Source organism: Carex rostrata, chromosome 10 (assembly GCF_964058835.1).
Source record: "Carex rostrata chromosome 10, lpCarRost1.2, whole genome shotgun sequence".
In the NCBI taxonomy this organism is placed as follows: Eukaryota; Viridiplantae; Streptophyta; class Magnoliopsida; order Poales; family Cyperaceae; genus Carex; species Carex rostrata.
This window is the reverse complement of record NC_135927.1, coordinates 11,405,859-11,413,081: the sequence shown is the minus strand read 5'-3', so window position 1 is coordinate 11,413,081 and position 7,223 is coordinate 11,405,859. Positions and strand designations below refer to the sequence as shown.

Here is a 7,223-nt window from a genome sequence, read left to right as displayed (position 1 = left end):
AAGAAAACAAAGTACATCCTTTTAGTTAATTATATTGCTTCTCGCCTAGGTGAGGTGAGGGATGCTAGAAGCATTCATGAGCATCTTCGAGTCATGCTTTGGAGCAGCTGCTTACTCAGATCTTGATGCAATTGGAGGTTGGCGAGACGGGCTCTTTTGGTACAAGGACAACGGTTTATATGTCAATGACGATATTTGAGAGAGATGGAGATATATTTGTCAATTTAATATTTATAAATAATTAAATAAAATTTTAAATGAATAAAATGGGTGGAAGAAAAAAATATTAAGTTTTTATGAGAATATAGGAGATTATGATGTTTTCATGAGGATATTGATTATTTTAGACTTTTATACGGCTGTAGTTAAAATTTTATCTATAAAATAGTAGAGCAAAGCTAGTGTATGATGTGCTCTTTTGGTACAAGGACAACGGTTTATATGTCAATGACAATATTTGAGAGAGATGGAGATATATTTGTCAATTTAATCTTTATAAATAATTAAATAAAATTTTAAATGAATAAAATGGGTGGAAGAAAAAATATTAAGTTTTTATGAGAATATTGGAGATTATGATGTTTTATGAGGATATTAATTATTTTAGACTTTTATACGGCCGTAGTTAAAATTTTATCTATAAAATAGTAGAGCAAAGCTAGTGTATGATGTGCTCACCACGTGTGTTTGGTGAGCACAACTCCAAAAATATATTGGATTGATTTTAAACGACGAATTCAAAACGTTAAAACTAATGTACTTTACAAGTGATGCGTGTACATGCAAAATTTTGAAATTCATTTAGTACAAAGTTAAGTGGTAAACAAAATGATGAAAAACAAACACATTAAAATAACTTATAAAACTTCATTTTTCTTTACTGTTTGACTACTAAATGAATTTTAAAATTGTGCATGTAACACGCATATATATTATGTTATGTGGAATTATTTAGTTTGTAACTTCGTATGTAGAGTAATTTAGCTTTTTGCATGTAGTATAAATCAATTGTTGAATGATTTATTTTGTTTAGTGTAATTTAGGTTTTTTGTAGTGTAATTATTAATTGTAGAATTTTTTTTAGTTTGCATGTAGAGTGATTTAGCATTTTGCATGTAGTATAAATCAATTGTTGAATAACTTATATTTTTTAGTGTAATTTAAGTTTATGTAGTGTAATTATTAATTGTAATTTTTTTTAATTTGCATGTAGTATAAATCAATTGTTGAATGATTTATTTTTTGTAGTGTAATTTAAGTTTATGTAGTGTAACTATTAATTGTAGAATTATTTAGTTTGCAAGTAATTTAACTCTTTGCGTATAGTATTAATCAATCGTTGAATGATTTATTTTGTTATGTGGTTAGAACCAGTGAGTGTACTGGTAGAAGGGTCTATACTCTGTATATATACCACCCAATGTAATTGATTTTATTAATGAAATATAATTCAAAGTATTACAATCTCTATCTCTTATAATTTCCTTTAAAAATGAAATGATAAAATAGGACATCAACAGAGATTCGCACCTTTGATGGTGATGTGCAATCATAGACAAGTAATTAAACATGCTGCAGAAAAACTTTGCTAATCACAATAGCTAACACAAAATGGGAAAAAAAAATATCACATTACATAATTCCATCCAACAACCATATAAACCAAATCTAGATAACATTTCATGAATCGCAATAATATAATAAATGCACAATAAAATATTGTTCTTCAATAATCACTCATCATAGCAGACACAGCAAGCCACACAGAGTGCTTATTCGGGATTGAAATCTGAATTCATGAAAAAAGAAACCCCCCCCCCCCCCCCCCCCAAAGAAAAAGCAAAAATCAAACATAAAACATAACATAAACCTAGCTAGTTGCTTCCACAATCAAAAGCTTAAATCTTGTAAATAATCATTGCACTTTCACAAATTCATGCATTCTGCATCAAGCCATATAAACTAATAAGTAGAGAAGAGGAATTGGAGAAACAGATGATTTTTATTCTGATTTGCTCAATGATACATGTACAGTACAGTGTGTATGCTTATTTACAAGTGTATTACATCAATCACTAATCTATCCTAACTATGGTTCAGTCATCTAACTAGTGAAAGCATTATGTTATTACAATTGTGATTAGTTGAAACAGAAAGGATCATTCTGATTGTTCAAAACTGAATTGGTCTAGTTATTTCTTAACAAGCTATTAACGAAGGAGTTTAGATGTGGAGATGAAGAAGATGAAGCCTCTTTTTTATTCTCTCTTCTCTTTTATTTAATTTTGCTTATTTATAGGGAGATCTTCATTTGAAATAAAAGGGTATATTTGTCTAGATAACAAATTTAATGATTAAAAGAGAATAAAAGAAAGAATGCTAGATTTCTCTGAGATATTGAATATTTTAAAAGTTTACATGGTACGCTAATTTTTTCCCCTAAAACTAATTAAGCGCTGCAACGTAGTTACCACATGGAACGCTATCCTCTGCGGAGTTTTTCCGTGCGGAGCTTTTAATCTGATCCGTTCGTTTAGGATCGGACGACTGGATTAAGGGTTCACCAAATTTTGAGTTTTTTTAAAATTCGAGCAAGATCTGATCTGTTTCGTCCGATTCGAAACGAACGGACCAGATTAAAAGCTCCGCACGGAAAAACTCCGCAGAGGATACTTCCCATTACCACATGGTTATAAGGCTTGCAATGGATCGGGTTCAAGCCCAAGATTGAATTTGGTCAAGGTACCGTTTTTAAGCTAAGCCCGGCCCATTATCTCAATAGTTAATCCGTTGAAATTTAATTAGTGGGTGGAACGTGCGTTCCTCATATACATCCTGCAGCGATCAATAAATTTGTTTTACAAAAATACACCAATAAAAAAATATAAAAATAAAATTAGAGTTATCAAAAGGAAGAAGGAAGAGGCTACTAGAATAATGTGCTTGAAAGAAACGCATACCTCGTTGTTGTGAGAAATTGTCAAAGATCTAATTGAGAAGGCATCTTTAATTTCATCATTGAAATCACTTTGTAGCGAGATTCCAACAATGAAGAAGATATCTGCATGGGTTTAAATCTGCTAACATTTTCCATGTGCTAATTTGTTAGATCACAGCAATGTTCCTTTTTGGGGTATGTTCTCCTCTTTTGTTTCCTTTTCCTGATTTCTATTTTGATTTTTCTGTTTAAAACCTTATAGTTACGCCCACTTTGCAAAATTATTTCTTACAGTCTTACTTCTACCTTGTCATATATTTGAAAACATATATTATGTTACAAAATTTTACTCTTGAAATCTAAAATTTGATAAGAGAATAATTAAAATAAATTATTGAATGTATTATCCCGAGTTGCGTGAACGGACCTAACTTATACATAGAAATTGTCGGGTGAGATGGTTCTAAGTTACGTCAGGATTTTTCTTCATGTAGCTATGCTCGTGGTAGAGGTAGATGTAGTCTATTTCGATCAATGATAGAATACAATTTTTTCTTCAATACAGGGAAAAGAAATACACATACGGGTCGGTCCTTATGGAGCCACTGGTGGTACAGACTGGGATGATGGTTGTCATCGAAGAATAGAGCGGATCTTTGTTAGTTACTCGAGTAGATATATCGGTTCAATCCAAATTGTTTATAAAGATTTCAGTAACAACATTGTGATAGCGCCGCGGCACGGACCGTACTCCTACACTTTTGAAGTGGTAACTATTAATTTTATATATTTTTGGCTAATATCTGCTGTTCATTTTTCTTTTTATTATTGTGCAATTAAATTCAATTTTTTTTTAGGAAATAATTCATTTTTTTTTGTGGCTATTGTTCATAAAAGATCTGACACTGTCTCACAAGTGACAACTTCCTGGTAGATGTTGCAATTTGTAGCCCTTGAGGCAAATTGCTTTATGAACCGAGTTTTTTTTTTAAAAAAAAAAGGAAATTAAACAGTTATTTTTTCGATATGGAAAAGCCTTCAATCTTATTGTAAATGATAAAATCAACATATATGCGACCGAATTCTAAGGTCTGATATGTCGAGCAACATTTTGGGTGGTGCCAGTAAAACCCAATATAATTTTTACATCTTTTTGTAAATTATGACGAATTACAACCCCAATTGACACTTAAATTAACATATGATCTGTCAATTCAACTAAACAAAAATGTTATTTAAAATCAATCGATGCTATATATATTCTTCTGGTGCTGTTCAACGTGTCAGAACCATGCCAGTAGAGTCTATAACATATCATTGAATTTTTATACAGGTTCATCCTCCACCTGAAACTCCGATTACTCGAATAGATGGATACTTCGACAGAACTGGAATTACGTATCTGGAGTTCAGCACAAACAACAGCAAAATATGTTCTTTCGGCACAAAAACGGGTTCTCCATTCACCTACAAGGATCCGAGAGGGTTTGCCGGTTTCCACGGACGCTCCAACGGCATTTGTCTCAATGCTCTAGGAGTACATGTCACCAGCTCAGCCACAAAATATTTGAATCCATCGACTTCAAGTGGTAAAAAGGAAAGTTTGTAAATTCTGGCTAATTTTGCATCTGACGAAAGCAATCATAGTTCCATGAGTAAATCTCCATTTTTTAGGGGTTTATATGCAATGCCCCCCTTTGTATTCTTTTCTTCTTTTGATTATTCTATATTTTTTTTTCAAAATTATTCACACCTCAAATATAAATTACATACTGTTTTTTCTTAAATTTCTAGTTAATTGTATAGCTTAGTTAACATGTGTAATTGTGAACTTGTGCTCATTTGATTATTTTAGATCTCTGTGTTGGGATTGCACATCAACAAAAATGGGTACCAAGAAAGAGGATATATGTTTTGGATCGTTTTTTTTTCTTTTCTAAAATATAACCTAGCAACCATATGATCGGACGACAGAGTAGTTCAGTTTATTTCAGTAAAAAAAAAAAATGAAATTAGAGAATTGTAAATTGATTTTTTTTACTGATGATGTAATAGAGAGGGATTCTGTCATAAATTTCTCACTAAAAAAATATGTTTTAAATATGTGGATATAATTTTGAAATTCGAAGTACCACGATAATAAAAGTAAAACAAATTCTTGTAGTATCTAAGGAATAAATAAATGAAATCTGGTTTATATCACTTATTCTTTATATATTGAAATAAACTGAATATATGGTTGCTAGATAATTGTTTGAAGATATCGGGAAAACAGAAGAGTATAAGGATCAATTTTTTTATTTTTTATTCACGTTATCTTCCAAAATTTTTAAAAATATCATATTTAAAAGAAAAAAAAACCAAATAACCACGAAATCCTGAAAATTCGAAAAATACCCTAGCCGCATATACTAAACCCATATATACTGTTGATTTTCCTCTACATCTTTGGGTCATATAATTATAATAAAAACTTCTCTTCAATTTTTTAGGGGTTTATATTCGATGCCTCCTTTGTGTATTTATTTCTCCTTTTCATTGTTCTATATTTTATCAAAATTAATTACAACTCTAATATAAACTTATTATTTTTCTTATGTTTGAAGTTAATTGAATAGCTTAGTTAACATATGTAAATCGTTAATCACTTGATTATTTTAGATCTCTTTGTCTTATTTTAGATCACTTGAATTAGATAACTAGAATATACAAGAAATAATTATTTGATCCCTATAAGCTTCAACTTTCTCGTTAGTTCTCTCCTAACAATTATATCAAGCTAGCAAGCAACCCTCTGATCAGAAAAATGCCAAAGGAATAATTTCAGTTTATCTCAATAAAAAATAAACAAAATTAGAAAGTTAATTTGAATTGAATAATTTTACTGATGGTGTAACTGAATAATCCTTCGGCCCAGGAGGCCTGTTAACAAAGACAGAATGGTACAATTATATTGCTATGTTGTCTTTTGTTTGGGCTAGAATTGGGCCCAGTACTATTTCATTTCCAACCTTTCACAAAGTTATCAATCCCTCGGATTTTTTTGGTAACATGATGTGCATCTTCTGATTTCTAAATTTGTATTATGCTATCTGGGGAGAAACCTTTTCTGAGTTTTCTTTAATTAAACCTTCTTCCAAATTTGGGATAGATAGCTCCTGGCGGCCTGTTTGAGGTATTAAATTTCTGGAACTGTTACCAAACAGTTTACATTTTATCAACTACATTTTTATGATTCCAATAACAAAATAAAATGAGACGCCTCCTTAAGAATCTCAGTTTTTGAGGGCAATTTTGTCCATACACATGTAAATTCGGCCTCTAAGGAGGTCCTAAGGAGGGCCGCACTCTAAGGAAGCGAAAAGCTGAGCTTAAGATCTGGGTCTAAGGAGATGCTCTTAAGCCTGTGTAAGGATCAGTTGTTCGGCCCGCTTAAGGTCTTAAGGAAGACTAAGAAAGCTAAATCCACTCTGCCGAACATGTCCATAAATATAAGTGTGTGTACCAGAAAAATTTATAAGGTTAATAGAAGTGTGTGAATGAATATAACAATATAATGGTAAGTATTCATATATTTGGAATTCTTTAGTTTTATACTTTTATTGTTGAATTTTATGACTAACCATAATTAGCAATGTAATTTAGGAAAATGATATCCCGATCAAGTGGGGACCATTAGGATACCTTACTGCTGGTTAGAGGTGCTATCGGGTCGGGTCGGGTCCGGGTACTATTATATTTGGACCCGGACCCTAAAAGTGTTCGGGTCCAAATTTCGATCCATATACTTATTTGTTTCAAATCGGGTCGGGTCCGGATCCGGATACCTATCTACCCGTAGATATTTCGAGTCCAGTCTTTCAGTTGCGGGTAGATAGATACCCGTAACTTGTTTGTGGATTATCGGGTCCGGTTCGGATACGGGGCGGTTCCGGATCCAGAGCGGGTATAGGTCACAACTCCAAAGTATTCGAGAAATTATTTACATTTAAATATAATTATAATTTCTTAAACATCTCATATAATAAATCATTATAATATAAATTAAAAACTACTGCAAAATAAAAACTATACTATTAATCATGTTTATAAATAATAAAATATATCATGCTACATAGCAAAATAAAAATAATAACTCTAAATTATTAGTTGGTTGTTGGTTGTTGGTTGTTTGGAGTACTCATGGTGTAACAAAAAATATTGAATTCAGTTTTTTGTTAATAGCTTTTGAATTCAGGAGGATGGAGGAGATATAATTTTTAGAAAGTAAAATATTAGAGATGGT

The 7,223-nt window shown here is 31.4% G+C and overlaps 1 protein-coding gene across 1 annotated transcript in view; it reads left to right on the top strand.

The window, feature by feature from the left end:
- Positions 1-2,653: 2,653 nt before the first annotated feature.
- Positions 2,654-7,223, top strand: part of LOC144560121 (splicing factor U2af small subunit B-like) — an 85,680-nt gene continuing 81,110 nt past the window's right edge. The window contains exon 1 of the mRNA XM_078309276.1: positions 2,654-2,663. The gene's annotated coding sequence lies outside the window, so the exon portion shown is untranslated. The remainder of the gene's footprint in view (positions 2,664-7,223) is intronic.